This window comes from Tursiops truncatus, chromosome 1 (assembly GCF_011762595.2).
Source record: "Tursiops truncatus isolate mTurTru1 chromosome 1, mTurTru1.mat.Y, whole genome shotgun sequence".
Taxonomy (NCBI): Eukaryota; Metazoa; Chordata; class Mammalia; order Artiodactyla; family Delphinidae; genus Tursiops; species Tursiops truncatus.
In genome coordinates this window covers 78,973,399-78,995,750 of record NC_047034.1, presented here as the reverse complement: position 1 = coordinate 78,995,750, position 22,352 = coordinate 78,973,399, and the positions used below count along the sequence as shown (strand labels likewise).

The 22,352-nt window shown below is 37.9% G+C and overlaps 1 long non-coding RNA gene and 1 pseudogene across 2 annotated transcripts in view; both read left to right on the top strand.

Annotated features, from left to right (window-relative positions):
- Positions 1-22,352, top strand: part of LOC109547405 (uncharacterized) — a 145,936-nt gene that overhangs the window by 30,378 nt on the left and 93,206 nt on the right. The window lies entirely within an intron of this gene.
- Positions 557-2,683, top strand: LOC117313161 (heterogeneous nuclear ribonucleoprotein Q pseudogene; annotated as a pseudogene).

Genomic DNA, 22,352 nt, shown 5'->3' with positions numbered 1-22,352 from the left:
TTTCATATTTTCGTCCTTCTCCTATTAACATCCTCAACTATTCCTCTCGTTTCCTGGTGATTGAACGCTTTGGATACTTGTATGCTCTAACCACGGCCTGGCCCTGCTGTCCTTTAGCCAAATTACACACATTTAGGTCTTTTCATCTTTCTTTATGAACCAGTCTCTCCAGTCTATTTAATCATTTTGGCAGTTCTTTTCTGAATTCCACCCAATTTAAAAATAAGCTAAATTCTCCACCCCTGTGGATTTAAAAGCAGGCTGTTGCAAACCCATGCAGAGTTCTAGCCTGGGTTTGGTACGTACAGAGGAAAGATAAGCCCATGTTTTAAACTCTCTATTCCCAGTTTTCCTCAGCAGTGACAGCCTGGAAAAGGCCAGGGGAGGTAGGAAAAAGGGGCAAGAAACTTTGCTGGCCACAGTGGAAGACCATGCTGATTGTGCTGGATTTGTTTTTAAATTTTCTTATTGACTGACTGATTAGTTGGTTGATTGTTTATAGGTGATAGTCACATTTGGTTCAGAATCTAGAAGGTATAAAAGTATATAAAATGGCCGCCATTTTACAACAGCTCCACTCGCGCCGGACCCAGGGAGCAGCGAGCACGCGTTGCCCGCAACCGGATCTCCTCGGACAGGATTCCTCCACCGCAGCCCGACGGGGAGATCTCTGGAAACATGGCTACAGAACATGTTAATGGAAATGGTACTGAAGAGCCCATGGATACTACTTCTGCAGTTATCCATTCAGAAAATTTTCAGACATTGCTTGATGCTGGTTTACCACAGAAAGTTGCTGAAAAACTAGATGAAATTTACGTTGCAGGGCTGGTTGCACATAGCGATTTAGATGAAAGAGCTATCGAAGCTTTAAAAGAATTCAATGAAGACGGCGCATTGGCAGTTCTTCAGCAGTTTAAAGACAGTGATCTCTCTCATGTTCAGAACAAAAGTGCCTTTTTATGTGGAGTCATGAAGACTTATAGGCAGAGAGAAAAACAGGGGACCAAAGTAGCAGATTCTAGCAAAGGACCAGATGAGGCAAAAATTAAGGCGCTCTTGGAAAGAACAGGATACACACTCGATGTGACCACTGGACAGAGGAAGTATGGGGGACCGCCTCCAGATTCCGTTTATTCAGGTCAGCAGCCTTCTGTTGGCACTGAGATATTTGTAGGGAAGATCCCAAGAGATCTGTTTGAGGATGAACTTGTTCCATTGTTTGAAAAAGCTGGACCTATATGGGATCTTCGTCTAATGATGGATCCACTAACTGGTCTCAATAGAGGTTATGCGTTTGTCACTTTTTGTACAAAAGAAGCAGCTCAGGAGGCTGTTAAACTGTATAATAATCATGAAATTCGTTCTGGAAAACACATTGGTGTCTGCATCTCCGTTGCCAACAACAGGCTTTTTGTGGGCTCTATTCCTAAGAGTAAAACCAAGGAACAGATTCTTGAAGAATTTAGCAAAGTAACAGAGGGTCTTACAGACGTCATTTTATACCACCAACCAGACGACAAGAAAAAAAACAGAGGCTTTTGCTTTCTTGAATATGAAGATCACAAAACAGCTGCCCAGGCAAGACGTAGGTTAATGAGTGGTAAAGTCAAGGTCTGGGGAAATGTTGGAACTGTTGAATGGGCTGATCCTATAGAAGATCCCGATCCTGAAGTTATGGCAAAGGTAAAAGTGCTGTTTGTACGCAACCTGGCCAATACTGTAACAGAAGAGATTTTAGAAAAGGCATTTAGTCAGTTTGGGAAACTGGAACGAGTGAAGAAATTAAAAGATTATGCTTTCATTCATTTTGATGAGCGAGATGGTGCTGTCAAGGCTATGGAAGAAATGAATGGCAAAGACTTGGAGGGAGAAAATATTGAAATTGTTTTTGCTAAGCCACCAGATCAGAAAAGGAAAGAAAGAAAAGCTCAGAGGCAAGCTGCAAAGAATCAAATGTATGATGATTACTACTATTATGGTCCACCTCATATGCCCCCTCCAACAAGAGGTCGAGGGCGTGGAGGTAGAGGTGGTTATGGATATCCTCCAGATTATTATGGATATGAAGATTATTATGATTATTATGGCTATGATTACCATAACTATCGTGGTGGATATGAAGATCCATACTATGGTTATGAAGATTTTCAAGTTGGAGCTAGAGGAAGGGGTGGTAGAGGAGCAAGGGGTGCTGCTCCATCCAGAGGTCGCGGGGCCGCTCCTCCCCGCGGTAGAGCCGGTTATTCACAGAGAGGAGGTCCTGGATCAGCAAGAGGCGTTCGTGGTGCGAGAGGAGGTGCCCAACAACAAAGAGGCCGCGGGCAGGGAAAAGGGGTCGAGGCCGGTCCTGACCTGTTACAATGAAGACTGACTTGCTATGTGGGATTACACCAGAAGCTTGCAGTGGAGTAATGGTAAGGAAATCAAGCAACCTTAAATATCTCGGCTGTATAGGAGCATATTCTATTGCAGAAGACCTTCCTATGAAGATCATGGAATCAAATACAGGACATTGAACTAATACTTGGACTTTGATATGAATTTCTTTAACAATTTTCTCTGCAGTGCAAGTTATTAAACTAAAGCTACTCTATTTTCCAAATGTGTTCCAACAGAAATTCTTCATAACTTCTAGCATGGTATCTTAATAAAGAATAAAGTTCTTCTCTTTAAAAAAAAAAAAAAAAAAAAAAAAAAAAAAGTATATAAAATGAACGGAAAGTATTGCTCCTATTCCTGTTACCTAGTCACCAACCCTGAAGAAACAACCAAAGTTATTTGTTTCTATACGTATAATTCCAGAGATATTGTATGCACGCGATCAAATATATATCTGTGTGTCCATGTATCTCTCCACCTCCATTTTTAGACAAATGGTGATATACTACACACATTGCTCTCCTCTGTGCGTTTTCTTAACAGTATATGTTGGAGATTTGGAGATTGGTCCATATTCACACATAAATAGCTCCTTAAGTACTTTTTATGGCTACAAAGTATCTTTACTCTAATGTGCTCTAATTTTGTAGACCACAATTAATGAACATTTATATTCTCTCTGATTTTTTATGGTTACTATCAATGAACATTTAGAGATCTTACCATTCTTTTAAATTGCCAACAGTGACTCACTGAATAACTTAAAACGTTTTACACATGTGGGAGTAGATACGTAGAGTGAACTTCCCTGGTTAAAAGGTACGTGCATCAGGCTGTCTAGCTCAAAGCTGGCCGATTTGTTGGTTTATACACCCATCACTATAAATGGGTGTTTCTCCATACCCACATGAATCCCGTTTTTCCATACCCACATAAATACAGAAATTTTAGAACTTTGACAATCTGATGGCGGGAAAGGTAAATCATTTTTGTATATTTCCCTTATTGCAAGTGAGGTTGGTTTCTTTTCACAAATTTAAGAGCCATTTGAATTTCCTTTATAAATTAGGGAGATTAGATCCATGTGACATAATTTGCAAATATATTTTCCTATTTGTCATTCTTTTCTATTTACATATATTAATATATTCACCTTTTATTTCATGATTTCTGGGTTTTGGTTTTGTGACATACTTACATAAGTTTTTCCCACTTTGATATTGTTTTTAAGAAATTCCATGGTTTCTTCTGGTACTCATATAAATGACAAGTAAATCAAGCTCTGTTTTTCCAGATGGCTACCCAGTTGTCCCAATGTTGTTTATTGAATGCATATCTTTTTTTTTTTTAGTGTGAAAAATTTTAATATACATCTCCTTATAACTGAAAGAGTAAGTAGAAAAAATCCAGAAAAAGAGAGTATTTAAACTTATGTAGCACACTTTAGCTAACTGACATATATAAAACACTGTATTCCAAACTACATATACCATTATTTTCAAGGGCACATAGAAAATTTACCAATACGAATAGATATCTTTTTTTTTGTGTGTGTGTGTGTGTTATGCGGGCCTCTCACTGTTGTGGTCTCTCCCGTTGCGGAGCACAGGCTCCGGACGTGCAGGCTCAGCGGCCATGGCTCATGGGCCTAGCCGCTCCATGGCATGTGGGATCTTTCCGGACCGGGGCACGAACCTGTGTCCCCTGCATCGACAGGCGGACTCTCAACCACTGCGCCACCAGGGAAGCCCTAATAGATATCTTTTATTCACAGATTTGAATGTTACTTTTACATTATATAAAATCTCCATGACATTTGTGTCCTTTTTGATATTCCTAGTCCGTACCATTTATGTCATGCCAGTATCACATTATTTTAATTGTCCGTAGCTTTTAAAAATTGTTTTATTATCTAATAGAAATAGTTCTTCATTAGTCTTCTCTTTCAGAATTTTCCTGTTTTCCTTGTTGGTTTTTAAAATGAATTTTAGAATCAGGTTGTCTATTTCAAAAAAAAAATCTGGAGGAAACCTTCAAGATGGCAGAGGAGTAAGACGTGCAGATCACCTTTCTCCCCACAAATACATCAGAAATACATCTGCATGTGGAGCAACTCCCACGGAACACGTACTGAATGCTGGCAGAAGACCTCAGACTTCCCAAAAGCTGTGTGGCTGACAGGGTCTTGGTGCTCTGGGCGGGTGTCAAGCCTGTCCCTCTGAGGTGGGAGAACCGAGTTCAGGACATTGGTCCACCCGAGACCTCCCAGCTCCACGTATTATCAAACAGCGAAAGCTCTCCCAGAGATCTCCATCTCAATGCTAAGACCCACCTCCACTCAACAACCAGCAAGCTACAGTGCTGGACACCCTATGCCAAACAACTAGGAAGACAGGAACACAACCCCACCCATTAACAGAGAGGCTGCCTAAAATCATAATAAGGTCACAGACACCCCAAAACACACCACCGGACACGGTCCTGCCCATGAGAAAGACAAAATCCAGCCTCATCCACCAGAACACCGGCACTAGTCCCCTGCACCAGGAAGCCTACACACAGCACTGAACCAACCTTAGCCACTGGGGGCAGACACCAAAAACAACGGGAACTACAAACCTGCAGACTTTGAAAAGGAGACCCCAAACACAGTAAGTTAAGCAAAATGAGAAGACAGAGAAACACACAGCAGATGAAGGCACAAGGTAAAAACCCACCAGACCAAACAAATGAAGAGGAAATAGGCAGTCTACCTGAAAAAGAATTCAGAGTTATGATACTAAAAATGATCCAAAATCTTGGCAATAGAAGGGAGATAATACAAGAAACGTTTAACAAGGACCTAGAAAAACTAAAGAGCAAACAAACAATGATGAACAACACAATAAATGAAATTAAAAATTCACTAGAAGGAATCAATAACAGAATAACTGAGGCAGAATAACAGATAAGTGACCTGGAAAATAAAATAGTGGAAATAACTACAGCAGAGCAGAATAAAGACAGCAGAATGCAAAGAACAGAGGACAGTTTTAGAGACCTCTGGGACAACTTTAAATGCAGCAACATTCAAATTATAGGGGTCCCAGAAGAAGAAGAGAAAAAGAAAGGAACTGAGAAAATATTTGAAGAGATTATAGTTAAAAACTTCCTTAATATGGGAATGGAAATAATCAAGTCCAGGAAGCTCAGAGATTCCCATACAGGATAAATCCAAGGAGAAACATGCCAAGACATATTAATCAAACTATGAAAAATTAAATACAAAGAGAAAATATTAAAAGCATCAAGGGAAAAACAACAAATAACATACAAGGAAATCTGCATAAGGTTAACAGCTGATCTTTCAGCAGAAACTCTGTAAGCCAGAAGGGAGTGGCAAGACATATTTAAAATGATGAAAGGCATTTTGTTGTAAAACAGAAACTAACACACCATTGTAAAGCAATTATACTCCAATAAAGATGTTAAAAATAAATAAATAAATTTATATTAAAAAAATAAAATAAAACTAAAATGATGAAAGGGAAAAATCTAAAACAAATATTACTCCACCCAGCAAGGATCTCACTCAGATTTGATGGAGAAATTAAAACCTTTAAAGATAAGCAAAAGCTAAGAGAATTCAGCACCACCAAACCAGCTTTACAACAAATGCTAAAGGAACTTCTCTAGGCAGGAGACAACAAGAGAAGGAAAAGACCTACAATAACAAACCCAAAACAATTAATAAAATGGTAATAGGAACATACATATTGATAATTACCTTAAATGTAAATGGATTAAATGCTCCCACCAAAAGACATAGACTGGCTGAATGGATACAAAAACAAGACCCATATATATGCTGTCTAAAAGAGACCCACTTCAGACCTAGGGACACATACAGACTGAAAGGGAGGAGATGGAAAAAGATATTCCATGCAAATGGAAATCAAAAGAAAGCTGGAGTAGCAATTCTCATATCAAACAAAATAGACTTTAAAATAAAGACTATTACAAGAGACAAAGAAGGACACTACATAATGATCAAGGGATCAATCCAAGAAGAAGATATAACAATTGTAAATATTTATGCACCGAACATAGGAGCACGTCAGTACATAAGGCAAATGCTAACAGCCATAAACGGGGAAATCGACAGTAACACAATCATAGTAGGGGACTTTAACACCCCACTTTCACCAGTAGACAGATCATCCAAAATGAAAATAAATAAGGAAACACAAGCTTTAAAAGATACATTAAACAAGATGGACTTAATTGATATTTATAGGACACTGCATCCAAAAACAACAGAATACACATTCTTCTCAAGTGCTCATGGAACATTCTCCAGAATAGATCATATCTTGGGTCACAAATCAAGCCTTAGTAGATTTAAGAAAATTGAAATCATATCAAGTATCTTTTCCGACCACAATGCTATGAGACTACATATCAATTACAGGAAAAAATCTGTAAAAAATAGAAACACATGGAGGCTAAACAATATACTACTTAAGAGATCACTGAAGAAATCAAAGAGGAAGTTAAAAAATACCTAGAAACAAATGACAAAACATGATGACCCAAAACCTATGGGATGCAGCACAAGCAGTTCTAAGAGGGAAGTTTATAGCAATACAGTCCTGCCTCAAGAAACAAAAAACATCTCAAATAAACAACCTAACCTTACACATAAAGCAATTAGAGAAAGAAGAACAAAAAAACCCACAAAGTTAGCAGAAGGAAAGAAATCATAAAGATCAGATCAGAAATAAATGAAAAAGTGAAGGAAACAATAGCAAAGATCAATAAAACTAAAAGCTGGTTCTTTGAGAAGATAAACAAAATTGATAAACCATTAGCCAGATTCATCATGAAAAAAAGGGAGAAGACTCAAATCAACAGAATTAGAAATGAAAAAGGGGAAGTAACAACTGACTCTGCAGAAGGACAAAGGATCATGAGAGATTACTACAAGCAACTCTATGCCAATAAAATGGACAACCTGGAAGAAATGGACAAATTCTTAGAAATGCACAACCTGCCAATAGAAAATATAAACCAAGAGAAAGAAAATACAAGTAGAAGAAGAAAATAAAAATAGAAGCCAATAGAAAATATAAACAAGCCAATCACAAGCACTGAAATTGAGACTGTGCTTAAAAATCTTCCAACAAACAAAAGCCCAGGACCAGATGGCTTCACAGGAGAATTCTATCAAACATTTAGAGAAGAGCTAACACCTATCCTTCTCAAACTCTTCCAAAATATAGCACAGGGAGGAACACTCCCAAACTCATTCTACAAGACCACCATCACCCTGATACCAAAACCAGACAAAGATGTCACAAAGAAAGAGAACTACAGGCCAATATCACTGATGAACATAGATGCAAAAACCCTCAACAAAATACTAGCAAACAGAATCCAACAGCACATTAGAAGGGTCATACAACATGATCAATTGGAGTTTATCCCAGGAATGCAAGGATTCTTCAATATACACAAATCAATCAATGTGATAAACTGTATTAACAAATTGAAGGAGAAAAACCATATGATCATCTCAATAGTTGCAGAAAAAGCTTTCAACGAAATTCAACACCCATTTATGACAAAAACCCTCCAGAAAGTAGGCATAGAGGAACTTAGCTCAACATAATAAAGGCCACATATAACAAACCCACAGCCAACATCGTTCTCAATGGTGAAGAACTGAAACCATTTCCTTTAAGATCAGGAACAATACAAGGTTGTCCACTCTCACCACTATTATTCAACATAGTTTTGGAAGTTTTAGCCCCAGCAATCAGAGAAGAAAAAGAAATAAAATGAATCCAAATCCAAAAAGAAGAAGTAAAGCTGTCATTGTTTGCAGATGACATGATAATATACATAGAGAATCCTAAGATGCCACCAGAAAGCTATTAGAGCTAATCAATGAATTTGGTTAAGTAGCCGGATACAAAATTAATGCACGGAAATCTCTTGCATTCCTATACACTAATGATGAAAAATCTGAAAGAGAAATTAAGGAAACACTCCCATTTACCACTGCAACAAAAAGAATAAAATACCTAGGAATAAACCTACCTAAGGAGACAAAAGACCTGTATGGAGAAAATTATAAGACACTGATGAAAGAAATTAAAGATGATGCCAACAGATGGAGGGATATACCATATTCTTGGATTGGAAGAATCAACATTGTGAAAATGACTCTACTACCCAAAGCAATCTACAGATTCAATGCAATCCCTGTCAAACTACCAATGGCATTTTTCACAGAACTAGAACAAAAAATTTCACAATTTGTATGGAAACACAAAAGACCCCGAATAGCCAAAGCAGTCTTGAGAAAGAAAAACGGAGCTGGAGGAATTGGGCTCCTGGACATCTGACTATACTACAAAGCTACAGTAATCAAGACAGTATGGTACTGGCCCCAAAACAGAAATATAGATGAATAGAACAGGATAGAAAGCCCAGGGATATACCCACACACATATGGTCACCTTACTTTTGATAAAGGAGGCAAGAATATACAATGGAGAAAGGACAGCCTCTTCAATAAGTGGTGCTGGGAAAACTGGACAGCTACATGTAAAAGATTGAAGTTAGAACACTCCCTAACACCATACACAAAAATAAACTAAAAATGGATTAAAGACCTAAATTTAAGGCCAGACCCTCGCAAATTCTTAGTGGAAAACATAGGCAGAACACTATGACATATATCACAGCAAGATCCTTTTTGACCCACCTCCTAGAGAAAAGAAAATAAAAACAAAAATAAACAAATGGGACCTAATGAAACTTAAAAGCTTTTGCACATCAAAGGAAACCATAAAGAAGACAAAAAGAAAATCCTCAGAATGGGAGAAAATATTTGCAAATGAAGCAACTGACAAAGGATTAATTTCCAAAATTTACAAGCACCTCATGCAGCTTATAAGCAGCTCATGCAGCTCAATATTAAAAAGCAAACAACCCAATGCAAAAATGGCAGAAGACCTAAATAGACATTTCTGCAGAGAAGATATACAGATTGCCAACAAACAAATGAAAGGATGCTCAACATCACTAATCATTAGAGAAATGCAAATCAAAACTACAATGAGGTATCACCTCACACCAGTCAGAATGGCCATCAAAAAATCTATGAACAATAAATGCTGGAGAGGGTGTGAAGAAAAGGGAACCCTCTTGCACTGTTGGTGAGAATGTAAATTGATAGAGCCACTATGGAGAACAGGAGGTTCCTTAAAAAACTAAAAATAGAACTACCATACGACCCAGCAATCCCACTACTGGGCATACACCCTGAGAAGTCCATAATTCAAAAAGAGTCATGTACCACAATGTTCATTGCAGCTCTATTTACAATAGCCATGACATGGAAGCAACCTAAGTGTCCATCGACAGATGAATGGATAAAGAAGATGTGGCACATACATACAATGGCATATTACTCAGCCATAAAAAGAAACGAAATTGAGTTATTTGTAGTGAGGTGGATGGACCTAGAGACTGTCATACAGTGTGAAGTAAGTCAGAAAGAGAAAAACAAATACCGTATGCTAACACACGTATATGGAATCTGAAAAAAAAAAATGGTTGTGAAGAACCTAGGGGCAGGCCAGCAATAGACGCAGACGTAGAGAATGGACTTGAGGACAGGGGAGGGGGAAGGGTAAGCCGAGACGAAGTGAGAGAGTGGCATGGAGTTATATATGCTACCAAATGTAAAATAGATAGCTAGTGGGAAGCAGCCGCATAGCATAGGGAAATCAGCTTGTTGCTTTGTGACCACCTAGAGGGGTGAGATAGGGAGGGTGGGAGGGAGACGCAAGAGGGAGGAGATATGGGGATATATGTATACATATAGCTGATTGACTTTGTTATAAAGCAGAAACTAGCACACCATTGTAAAGCAATTATACTCCAATAGAGTTGTTAAACAAATCATTTTGGCATTTAAAAAATCAGGGGCATGTTAAATTTATAGATTAATTTAGGTAAAGTAGGCATGTTTACGATATTGCTTGCTACTTTCCAAGAACATGATATACTTTTTCATTGTGTGTGTGTCTCTCAGTAGGACTTTAAAGTTTTATTTTTATAAATTGTGCCCATTTTGGGCTTCCCTGGTGGCGCCGTGGTTGAGAGTCCACCTGCCGATGCGGGGGATGCGGGTTCGTGCCCCGGTCCGGGAGGATCCCACATGCCGCGGAGCGGCTAGGCCTGTGAGCCATGGCCGCTGAGCCTGCGCGTCCGGAGCCTGTGCTCCGCAACGGGAGAGGCTGCAGCAGTGAGAGGCCCGTGTACCGCAAAAAAAAAAAAAAAAAAAAATTATGCCCATTTCTTGGTAATTTTTTATCTTTCTGGTTGCCACTATAAATTGAGATCTTTTATCATCTCTTCTAACCAATTGTGTGTGTATGTGCTTTTGCTTTCTCCTGATTAATTTTGTAATCACTAGGCACATTCCCAAATTCTCTTCTGTCTGAGTTTCTCTCAGAGGTTCTTCTTGGCCAGGGTTTCTCCACTCTGCATTATTGGCATTTTGAGCCAGATAATTCTCATTGCTGGGGTGGTGGGGAGGTGGGGATGGAGGTCTTGTCGTGTGCATTGTAGGATGTTTAGCAGCATTCTTTACCTCTCCTGGTTGCCTCTGATTAAGAAGCATTGTTTTCGTCCATAATCCAAGGAAGGTCTTCATTATTTCCACCTGCTCCCAACCCACTGCTCTGTTAGACACTATTGGGTCTAATCACAACAATGGAAATAGCTAAAGCCCAATGTTCTGTTAGTTCTGTTACAGGGACAAACAATGCCTAGAGGTAGCCATGGAAGTGATGATTATTCATAGTTCATGGCCAAGCTACATGTGGAAGTCAGTCACAGATAGAAATCTCATGAATTTAAAAGTTAAAAGTAGGGAATTCCTTGCAGTCCTGTGGTTAGGACTCTGTGCTCTCACTGCCGAGGGCCCGGGTTCAGTCCCTGGTCGAGGAACTAAAATTCCACTAGCTGCGTGGTGCAGCCAGAAAAAAAAAAAAAATAAAAGTAATAAAGAGAAGGAGGCGGAATCTATTGCTTCTGTATCACACACCTTCGATTTTCATTGTATGGTGTCTGGCATGTTCTCTAGCTGTTCAGTGGTGTGATCACCATCTTCTCCACTGGCTTGAGTAATAGCATCTCAGGCTTGAAGGGATATCGACATGTTCCTCAAGGCATGGCATCATGTCTGTAACCCTCTTAACACTCTCAACTGTGTTGTGCCATTTTTACATTTTCTACAATATGTACAATTGTGCTGGGTTCGTGACAGAGTGTTTGAAATATAAAAGATCTGTATTCAAATCCTAGTTAATAGTCATTAGATTATTAGCTATATATACACAAGTTACCTAATCTCTGTAAATGTCATTCGCAAAACAGTTACGAATATTACACTGTAGGGTTGCAGTGGTGATTAGATGAGATCACATATACGATGCAACAAGAACATAGCAAGAACACAATGCATTTTAAACTCTCGTTAAAAACTCAGGCACTCAGTATGTGATAGCTATTATCTTCATTATTATTATGTGAATTCAAGTTCTTTATCTGAAAAATTAAGACTAAAATTAATCTAAATCATCTATTACAAAATTTAAAGTATTGATTGAAATACTGGAAAACAGGTTGAAAAGACTGGCTTGATACTATTGAAAGTCAGATATTTTTGTAGGAAACATCCGTTCCCATCATTTCTTATTTATTGGATGTAGACTCTTTGAGAATCTAAATAGTCTGGGCCTTATCAGTCAGCTTTGTGGGTGATTCCTGTATATGGAATTCAGTGTTGACTATAGAATAATATACGATGCAAAGGGGCAAAATTTGTTCTGAATCATGTTTTTATGAAGTGAAGCAGAATTCAGTGATAGTGTTATTTAGCTGGACTGGCTTATTTTTTTGTTAAAGTCCTTTTCAAGTTTTGGGATGCCACACACATATAGAACCATGTACAAAACTTAAATGTATAAAAATAAGCACATAATGGGTAACCTCTGCTCAGATTAAGAAATGGCACATTACCAGCCCGCAGAACAGTGTATACCTTTCTCATCACAATCCTCCCCCTCCTTGTTTTTCTTTATAGTTTTATATAAATATAAAACTTGTGATAGACTCTGGTTTTGTCTAAAAATTCATTTATTTTTCATTCTCAAGGGATGGATTTGGGGGCTAAATAATTTTAGGTGGGCAGTTATTTGGTTTTCTCCTATTAAAGTTATCATTTCACTGGTTTCTGGTTTCTGTTATTGCTGTTGAAATATCAGCTGTAAGTCTAAGTCTTTCTCTGGTGCTTTAATGATTTCTTTCATTATTTTTTGATGGTCCAGAGTTCCAGTATGATATATCAACATTATATATAAACTTAAAACTTATTTCATTAAGGAAGCGTTGGACTTTTTGAACCTGTGGATGGTGTTTTTATCAGTTCTAGAAAAATCTTAGTCATCTCGTTCCTTTCCTTATGGGCCTCACAATTAACGTCTTTTGGACCTTCTCACTATATTCTCTATGTATCTTACCATCTCTTGTGTATTTTTTCATTTTGTCTCTCCATTTGTATTTCTAGATAATTGTGCACAGAACCATTTTTTTTTTCTAGTTCAGGAGTCAGTGAACTATGGCCCAATGGCCAAACCTGAATCACTGCCTCTTTACAGTCCATGAATGAAGACTGACTTTTATATTTTTAAATGGTTGAAAAAACTTTTAAGAAGATAATGTTTTGTGATGCATGAAAAATACATAGAATTCAAATTTTAGCACCTATAAATAAAGATTTTATTAGTACCTAGCCACACTCACCTGTGTTTGTATTGTCCATGGCTCTTTTTGTGCTACATCAGCAGAGTTGAATACTACTTATGAAGAAGCCTGAACCTGCATAACCTAAAATATTTACTATCTGGCCTTTTATTAAAAAGATTTGCTGACCCTGATTCTATTTCATTGTAATACTCTCTTCAGCTGTGTTTAATCTATCGTTAAACCTTTGCCAATTTTACCTCCCTGCAAAGACTACCTAAAATAACCTGTTGATAGACAAAGCCAAGTTTATTGCTTATTACTTGCTTGTTAGTGTGGGTTATTGAGTAAAATGATCCAGATAAAATAGGAACTGAGGAAAAATCTCACTCAAAATCCAATGAACTTATGGATCTCTCACTTCTAGGGGATGAATAGGTTTTGGCTGTGTGTTTTTACAAATTGGATAGAGTATGACTTGAGCCCATATTTTAGCAAACATACCTAAGATGCAATTAGAATATTTTCCAAAGATATTTACCATTTCTGCAAAATCACAGACAGAAGTTTGTGTGCCTGGTTCTGAGAATATAAAATTAAATAAGATATGGGCCTAGCAACAATGGGTCCAGAGTTTAGTGGGGAGATGGACATGTAAACAGGTAATTTAAGTAAACTATAACAAATGTTATAATAGATAAATGTATATAATGTCAGGTCGACATGAAAGAATAAAATGACGAATAAATCTAAAGAAGTCTTCATGAGGGAAGCACCATTTGACCCAGTCTTAAAATATTATCAGGTATTTTCCAACCATGAAAAGAATGGAAGCAACTCATGGCAGAGGGAATAACAAGTGCAAGAGCCTAGTGGTGTGAAAACATGGGGACATGTGCTTGGCGACAAGGAAGTAGTTCTAGGAACCTGCAGCTTAGGGTAGGTGAGAGGGACTGATGGGAGATGAGGCTGGAAAGGTATGTAGAAGCAGATAATTTAATTCTTTGAATGATAAGCTAGGGAGGTTGGGTTTTTATTGTCATTGTTAACTATGAATAGACATCAAGGGACTTTAAATATGGAAGTAGAGGGAACAGATTTTTTTTAAGAATATTCTAGCACCAGTGTGAAGTATATCTTGGAAGTGAGACAGACTGGAAGATAATCATGAAGGTACTGTCATAGTATAGTTGTATAGTCAGACAACCTGAACTAAAGCAAGTGGATAAGAAGGAGGAGAATGATATTAAAAGATGACTCTGCAGTTTCTATTTGAGCGACCTAATTGATAAAAATACAAGTATAAGGAAGACAAAAACAGGAGCTGGAAGATGGATATGGTTTGAGATTTTTGGAGTTACTGGTTTGGTGACCAGGAAACACCCCTTTGTAGATATCCACTGAAGAGAGTATAAACCTAGAGTTCACAGAATAAGCAGGGTTAGAGATGAGTGGCATGGAATGGGACCTCACTTCAGGAGGGGCATGGAGATGGAGAAGAGGATCACTGATGGAATCTTCAGGAACAGCCCTTTGGAAAGGGTGACTGAAGAAAGAAGAATCTGCAAAGGAAATGATAAAAGGCTAGTAAACGAAGTGGGAAGAGAAACAGAAGAGTGTCTTATAAAAATAAACGAAAGCACTTTAAGAGGGAGGGAGTTATCAGAATTAATGCCACAAAGAGATTTAGTAGGCTAAAGTTTGAAAACAAACTTTTGTACTATTTCGTTGATTGAGCTAGAGAGTAGAAGCCAGATTGCAAGGTCTGAGAAATTAATGGGAAGAAGTGGGGGACAAATAAAAACCTATTTAGGGGAAGCAGTAGTTAAAAGCACAGACCCTAGAATAAGACTGCTAGCATTAGCATCCCAGCTCCATTGTTTACTAACTCTGTGATCTTAGAGTTAAAAGGGACTTAACCTCCCTTTTCCTTAGTCTCCGTATCTATAAAATATAGTACCTATCTCATCGAGTTGTTTTGAGGGTTAAGTGACTTATACATTAAGAATTTACTGCCTGGCACACAGTGGGTGTTCAATTGGCTGTAGCTATTATCATTCCATCAAGAAGTGAAGTGGTGAAAAAGAAAGCAGTAAGTCAACAGCTTGGGATGACAGGGTGGGGACAGAAAGGAGGGCAGTACTTTTGGATGAGCACATTTGTAGGTAGATGAAAATGGCCAGAAGAGAAAAAGAAATGACACAATAGAGTGGGTAATTAGGGATTAGAGTCCAGAGGGGGAGTGAGTTTGTGGAATGAGGAGAAAAGGTGGAGAAGTTGACCCTGTAAAGACAGAAGAAAGCAGAGCTGAATGTGTATATATATGTATGTGTGCATATATAGTATATATGGCAGCATGCCATTCTTACAATTTATACCTTGTTTTTCTAACCTAATAATATATCTTAGAATTCTCTTTTAATAGCTGGCTAATGTGTCAATGAATGGGTTATCATAATTCATTTGAGTGTAGTACTCAAGGAAGAGGCATTGAAGCTGTGTCCAGTTATTTGCTTTTACAAATAATACTGTAATGAACAGTACTGTGTGTATGTGTACTTGTACAAATAGATGCATAGGATAAAATTTTAGAGGTTGAATATCTAGGTGCAAGTTATCAGTAATTACCCCTCCAAAGTTTATACTCCTATCTTAGAGTGAGTGTATCTATATGCCTCTTTCTTCACATCCTTTGAACACTGTTAAAACCAGACTTTTAAATCCTTGTCAGTCTAATCTATGAAAAATATCTTTATTGTTGTTTTAATTCATACTTCTTTAATGATGTGTGAGATTAGGCAGCTTTTTTTTTTTTTTTGCGGTACGCGGGCCTCTCACTGTTGTGGCCTCTGTCGCTGCGGGGCACAGGCTCCGGACGCGCAGGCTCAGCGGCCATGGCTCACGGGCCCAGCCGCTCCGCGGCATGTGGGATCCTCCCAGACCGGGGCACGAACCCGCGTCCCCCGCATCGGCAGGCGGACTCTCAACTGCTGCGCCACCAGGGAAGCCCCCTAGGCAGCTTTTAATATGTTTATTGGCTGGTTGTATTTCTTGATCTATGAACTATGTGTTCATATTTGTGCTGTGCAGCTTCTAAAATGGCCTTAAGATCCTCAACTCCTAGTATTCAGACCCTTGTATAGTACTTTCCACAATGTACCAGAATAGGTCTGTGTGACTAAAAGAAAGAATATGGTGGAAGTAATGGTGTGTCACTTCCAAGATTAGGTTAAAAAACACATTGTGGCTTTTGTCTTGAGATCTCTCTCTCTCTTTCTCTGTCTGTCTGTCTCTCCCTCATCACTCACGTTGGGAGAAGCTTCCATGTCATGAGGACACCCAGGCAGCTTAGAGAGAGGCCCATATGGGAAGAAGTTTCTGGCCAGCAGCCACCAAGGAACTAAGGCCTGACAACAGTGCTATGAGTGAGCTTGAAGCAGATCCTCCCCCAGTCAGGCCTACAGAGACTATGGTCCTGCTGACAGCCTGGCTGCAACTTCACAAGAAACACAGAGCTGGAACCTCCCAGATAAGGCACTCCAGGTCCTCAACCCAGAGAAGCTGTGAGATAGTAGAGGTTTGTAGGTTGTTTTAAGCTGCTAAATTTTGGGGTAATCCATAGTACAGCAATGTGTAACTAATATAACATTTCCCCCCAATTTTTCCATAAATTGCTCATTTTTTTTTCCTTACTGATATTAAGAAACTTTATCATTTTAGGCTAACCCTTTAATTCTTAAATACATTGTGTGTATTTTCAACACATTTTGTTATGTGTTTTTAAAATTTTTTCTTCAGAGGAGAAATCAAGATGATGCAGTAGGAGGATGCTGAACTCACCTCCCCCCACAAACACATCAAAAATACATCTACACGTGGAGCAACACTTGCTGAAAACAAACTGAAGACTGGCAGAAAGCCTCTTCTGTAACCAAGGCTGTGAAGAAAGATTCACATGGAGTCAAGTGGGAAAAGAGGAGAGCAGTCAGGTTGGGATTGCACCCCTAGCAGGGGACACAGAAGAGAAAGGGGGAAACAGATATCTGTTCTTTTCTGTACACCAATAATGAACTCTCAGAAAGAGAAGGCAAGAAAATAATCCTGTTTAAAATTGTATCAAAAAGAATAAAATACCTAGTAATAAACTTAACCAAGGAGGTGAAAGACCTATACTATGAAAACTAGAAGGCAGTTGAAGGTGATACAAATAAATGGAAAGATATCCCATGTTCATGGATTGGAAGAATTAATATTGTTAAAATATCCATACTACCCAAAGAAATCAACAGATTTAATGCAATCCCTATCAAAACACCCATGACACTTTTCACTAGAACAAACAATCCTAAAGTTTATATGGAACCACAGAAGACCCCGAGTAGCCATAGCAATCTTGATAAAAAAGAACAAAGCTGGAGGTATCACCTTGCCTCACTTCAGACTATACTACAAACCTACAGCAGTCAAAACAGCATGGTACTGGTACGGAAACTAACCCATAGATCAATGGAACAGGGTAGAGAGCCCAGATATAAACCCACACACATATGATCGATTAATCTAGGACAAAGGAGACAAAAATATACAATGGGGGAAAGATAGTCTTTTCAATAAGTGGTGCTTGGAAAACTGAACAGCTCTCTGTAAAAGAATGAAATTAGAACATTTCCCACCCTAAATACAAAAATAACTCAAAATGGACTAAAGACCTAAATGTTAGACCAGAAGTGATAAAACTCCTAGAATAAAACATAAGCAAAACATTCTGACATAAGTCATAGTGGGTTTTTTTTTTTGGATCTGTCTCCTTGGGCAAAGGGAAAAAAAGCAAAAATAAACAAATGGGACCTAATTAAACTTAAAAACCTTTGTACAGCAAAGGAGAAAAACATTGACAAAACAAAATGACAACCTACTAAATGAGAGAAAATATTTGCAAATGATATGTCTGATAAGGGGTTAATATCCCAAATATATAAACAGCTCATATAACTTAACATAAAAAAACAAATAACCTGATTAAAAATGGGCAAAAGGCCTGAATAGACATTTTTGTTTTGTTCTTTGGGTTTTTTTTACTTTTTTTTTTTTTTTGGATTGAAGTATAGTTGATTTACAATATTCCTGAATAGACATGTTTCCAAAGAAGACATACAGATGGCCAACTGGCACATGACAAGGGAACCCTAGAACACTGTTGGTGGGAATGAAAACTGGTGCAGCTATTATGGAAAACAGTATGGAGGTTTCTCAATAAATTAAGTATAGAACTACCACATGATCCAGCAATTACACTTCTGGGTATATAGCCAAAGAAAGTGAAAACACTGATTAGAAAAGATATATGCATCCCAATGTTCATAGCAGCATTATTTACAATAGCCAAGGTAATGGAAGCAAGCTGAGTGGCCTTCAACAGATGAATGGATAAAGAAGATGTGATGTGTGTAGTAGTTTTCACCCCTAGAAATTTGATTTGTGTCTTTTTACTAGGTCTTTACCTGCAAGGGGACCCTCTGAAGATCTCCAGAGCTCTCGCTGTGCAGCTCTTTTCTCTGTAGTACTCCACCCTTAAACTCTAACTACCTTGGCCTCCCTGGACTCCCAGCTGCATCTTTTCAATTCAGAGAGATCACTGGACTATAACTGGCTTCCCCTTCCTTATTCTGCAGCCTTGAAACTCTCTTAATGCAGTGAGCTGGGGCAATCTTGGGACTCATTTGTTTCCATCTCAGAGACTGCTGTCTTTTGTTGCCTGATAGCCAGTGCTTTAAAATCATTGTTTCCTATATTTGTCTTTTTTTTTTTTCAGTGTTTCAGGAGATAAGGTAAAGTCTCTGTTATTCCTCATGCTTTCTTCCAAATCTTTTGTTTTATGCATTTATATCTTTAATCCATCTGGAATTTATTTTTTTATTGAGAGAAATATAGTTTTAATATTTTTTCCAATGGTTAGCCAGTTGCCCAAAATCATTTTTTGAATTCTTCCCTTCCCTCCTTACCCAGTTGGAAATGTCACCTTTATCATAAGCCAAACTTTCATAGATACTTGAGTCCGTTTCTGAACTCTTTATTCTGTCCCTTTGATTTTCCATTTTATTGAATAGCAAACCTTTTTACTTGTTGAAGTTTCAAAATATATTGCATTATCTAGTAGAGCTAATTATTTCTTATTTCTTTTTATTTTCAAGATTTCCTTGAGTATCCACACATGTTATTTTTATACTTGAACTTTAGTATCATTTTCAAGTTTCTTCTGATATATTATATATGTTATTTATTGGGATTGCATTAAAAATGTATGATCTAGACAAATTTGAAGGTAGCAAAGTGAAGAGTCAGGAGAGTACAAGTTCAATGACTTTAATTTTCATGGTGAAGTACGAGGCAAAGACAAGTTGGGAGTGAGTAGGGCAGTGGAAATTTGAGTGAATCATATTTACTATAAATGAGGTTATTGGATCCCAGATAAGGAAAGCACTATGGGTATATAAAACATTGACTGAATATCTCAGGACTAAGAGTGAAGGTTCATCAATGGCTATTTGTACTTCCATGTTTCCTTTCTCTGAAAATATGAAACATGCCACTAAAGGTCCCAGAATCAGTGTTTGTTACTACCAAATCGAACAAATCTCTAGTCATCCAATTTCTTTGAAAACACATGTCTCTCTGGTTTGCTGTCGTATCATCAGTGCCAAATATATTGCCTGTCCATATTTGGCACTGAATAAATATTAATGGAATGAACTAGTTAATTTCTGAGTGGTTTCCTCTGACTTCTGCTTAAGATGTTGTGTTGTTACCTCTGCCAGTCTGTCTTCAGATTCAAAATCCAGCCCAAAATCCTAATGATCAGTTCTCCAATAGCCTAGAAATGGAGAACTTACGGTGATTTCTTTCTTTATATATATATAAGTAAATGTTATTGTCTTCATAATTTTTTTTTAATTTATTTTTTGGCTGCGTTGGGTCTTCCTTGCTGTGCATGGGCTTTCTCTAGTTGTGGCAAGCGGGGGCTACTCTTTGTCACGGTGCGCGGGCTTCACATTGCAGTGTCTTCTCTTGTTGCGGTGCACAGGCTCTAGGTGCGCAGACTTCAGTAGTTGTGGTGCATGGGTTCAGTAGTTGTGGCTTGCGGGCTGTAGTGCGCAGGCTCAGTAGTTGTGGTGCATGGGCTTAGTTGTTCCACGGCATGTGGGATCTTCCCGGACCAAGGATCAAGCCAGTGTCCCCTACATTGACAGGCGGATTCTTAACCACTGCACCACCAGGGACGTCCCTATGGTGATTTCTTCTGCTATAGAAACTGGCACAATGTCTTAAACTGTTGTTTGAAAAAAGGCTTCTTCAATCTTAGACTTCTTAAACTTCTTCCCGAATTACCCAAGTTATGGGAGAGCTAAGATAAAGGAGGGTTTAAGGCAAAAGTGACCTGATTTCTTTCAACCCTTCAGAGGTGTTCATCTCAAAAATAGTGATAAAGAAGGGAAGGAGTCCACATTGTATTAACGTGTGATTTTACTTAATTTGGCCTTTAATAAACTGCACACTTCACTATTTGAACCACTTGATGGCTTTGTAAAAGTAGACTCTCTTAGGTACAATTTTTTAATAATTGTCTCTTGGGTTGTTTATATCCAATCTCTTAGATTGGATGTAAACAAGCATATGGTTTAGATTGGTATAATACTTTCACCTTAAAACACCTCAAGGTAATTTCTGATGGAGAAAAACAGGGTGTTCTGTTTTCAGGGACGAAGTTTATTCTTCTGATAAGAAGAGATTTTAAGCACTCAAGGCAGTCTCCACAACAAGGGTCAATTCTTAACAAGAAAAGGAGAATTTAGAAAATTCAGAACCACTTAGACATTTTAGATCTTGTACTGATGAGAATTTCTGTAGACAAAGTAGAATCATTTGGAGCCTACCTCCTCCATTTTAACATTTATTTTATTGTTTTATTTAAAGGGAAGCAAGGCTTGAAATACTTTAATACCCCTTAGAGACTGTTTCACTATTACATAGCCCATAAAAAGTAATATTTGGATGATTTAAAGGGAAATGAATCACAAGTTTAAAGTTTCAGTTTTCCTTGTATGCAGCAAGACTTCCCCCCACCCCCAGAGGCAATAGAAATAGCCCATAGGGTAAAATCTTAGATTTTATTGAAACAAAAAATATTATTTATGCATGTGCAGATAGTAATATCTGTCCCCAAATATTTTTATTTTAAAATATTTAGACGCTCAATCTTACAATTTTATATTGAATCAACAAGGGATCTAACAGCTTTCCCAATTTCTTCACGAAGGACAATTTTCTTACATCAAACCTGATCGATTAAATTCTCATTTCATAACCAAGTGGAAATGGGATCTCAGTTTCCCAGTTTCATAAGGTTTCTCTCAAAAGCTACTTCAGGGTTCTAAGTTACACACCCCAAAGGGGGTGATGGTGGTATAGTCCAGGGTATCCATGTAACGGGTTGGCAATATTTTCAATGTGGTTATTCATCATAAATTTAATACTTACTTCCTTTTACATATTTAATCTTCTTTAAACAAGATTTTCATTTAAGCATTGGACTTATGTGATATAAGCATTTCTCTGTAGGTTAATAAATGGCTTCACCCTTCACTGATATAAGGGCAATGGGAATCAACAAACCTGGTTGTCTCTCCTTGCTCTGCCATTACCTCCCTGAGTGCCACTGGGCAAATTCCATCATATTTTGAGCCCTGGTCTCCTCATCTGTAAATTAGGGTGGTTAGATGATCTTTAGGATCCCTCTCGCAGCTGATTTGCAATTTTGGCATAGAAATCATTCATTAAATGGTAAAATTTATTTTTATTGATGAGCTTCCTTCATGGTGAATATTGGAATATCTTAATTTTAGAATCCTAAAGAGCCTAGAAGTTGACTCAAAAGTCTTGGACTTCTGTCTTGTCTCATTATTTACTAGCTGTGTAATCTTGGGAAATTTTCTCCATTTTTAAAGACTCAATTTCTTCATCTGTAAAATGAGGTGAAGGTAATACTGTTAGACACAGTTCTTTGTTGCAAATAATAGAATCCACTTTGCTAGTTTAGGCAGAAAAAGAATTTGTTCAAAATATTAAGCAACTCACAGAATCCTCTCGAGGCCAAGAGAGCCAGACTTAGG